General features: G+C 43.6%; 1 pseudogene; it reads left to right on the plus strand.

The window, feature by feature from the left end:
- Positions 1–824: 824 nt before the first annotated feature.
- LOC106734909 (ubiquitin-conjugating enzyme E2 L3 pseudogene) lies at positions 825–1,229 on the plus strand (annotated as a pseudogene).
- Positions 1,230–1,655: the final 426 nt, after the last annotated feature.

Here is a 1,655-nt window from a genome sequence, read left to right on the forward strand (position 1 = left end):
AAGTTGCTGGGTCTGAGACTCGAACCAGGTCAACTACATGGAAGTCCAGCGATGTAACCATCACACCATCTGCTGGTCCCAATAATAACTTTTTTAAAAAAGGAAATAAAAAAGAAAAAAATAATAAAGGAAATAAAAAGGAAATAAATGTGAATTTGTGTGGGAGAGAAAGCATATGTATGTGTGGGTAGCATTCAACAAATTCTACTAATTTGGAGTAAGTGAAGTAAAGAGACTAAATACTAGGTATGGATGGTACCTAGTATTTTTTTAAAATAATTATTTATTTATTGAATTCCATTTGTTATTATAATTAGTATTATTACTTTAATTTGACCAGAGAGAAACACAGAGAGAGAAAGGGAAAGCAAGAAAGCAAGCCACCAGGTCCGGAACTTGAGCCGTGATCGGCCATGTGGAAATCCAGCACCCTTAACCGTCATTCTACCTGCTAGGCCAGGTACCTAGTATCTTAAGAATGGGTGGCATAGGGAACCAGCAGTTAGCGTAATGGCTATGTCGCTGGACTCCCACGTAGTCGACTGCGGTTTGAGTCCCAGACCTGGTGGCTTAAAACTCACACCGGGCGCGTGTGCGTGCGTGCCCAAGATCCCGAGAGGAGAATGGAGGAGAAGGGATTGCGGCGTGAACATCCCCCCTGGGGGGTGATTTCTCGCTTTCTGTCTCTATGTCTCTCTCTGTCTGTCTGGCGAGCGCACGCCCCCTACAGTGAAAATCTCTCCCCCCCCCCAAAAAAAAAAATAGCTCTCCCTGGTGGCTCTTTCCCGATCTCAGCCCCACACCTGCTGCGGAGAAATCCGCAAATGTGGAATGAAAAACTTCCTAACATCCAGGTTGATGAAGCTGATTTATTGACTTGGCAAGGGCTTATTGTTCCTGACAACCCTCCATATGGCAAGGGGGCCTTCAGAATCAAAATCAACTTTCCAGCAGAGCACCCATTCAAACCACTGAAGATCACATGTAAAACAAAGCTCTATCACCCGAATATCAATGAAAAGGGGCAGGTCTGTCCGCCAGTAATTAGTGCTGAAAACTGGAAGCCAGCTACCAAAACTGACCAAGTAACCCAGTCCCTCATAGCACTGGTGAACGACCCCCAGCCCGAGCACCCGCTCCGGGCTGACCTAGCTGAAGAATACTCTAAGGACCGTAAAACGTTCTGTAAGAACGCTGAAGAGTTTACACAGAAATATGGGGAAAAGTGACCTGTGGACTAAAACCTGCCACGATTGATTCCAGCAGTGCATCAGACGCCCGGCAAAGCAGGACTCTGTGGAAAATTGACACATGCCACCGCCTGGCATTTGCTTGTGGCAGTTACTAACTTTCTACAGTTTTCGTAATCAAAAGTGGTCTAGGTAACCTGTAAAGAAAGGATTAAAAATGCAAGATGTTCTAAAAAAAAAAAAAAAGAATGTGTGGCATTGGGCCAATAGGTGGTGTGGTAGTTAAGATGATGGACTCCCACATGGCTGACCACGGTTCAAGTCCTGGACTTGGCAGCTTGATATCTCACTTTCTCTTTTTCTCTCTGTCTCTGGTCAGCTTTTTAAAAATAATAACAACAAATAAAACAAATAATTCTAAAAAAAAAAAAAAAAAAAAAAAAAACAAAATAGGTGCGTTTTCCT

The sequence above is a fragment of the Tupaia chinensis genome, unplaced genomic scaffold, assembly GCF_000334495.1.
Source record: "Tupaia chinensis unplaced genomic scaffold, TupChi_1.0 Scaffold000250_1, whole genome shotgun sequence".
Taxonomy (NCBI): domain Eukaryota; kingdom Metazoa; phylum Chordata; class Mammalia; order Scandentia; family Tupaiidae; genus Tupaia; species Tupaia belangeri.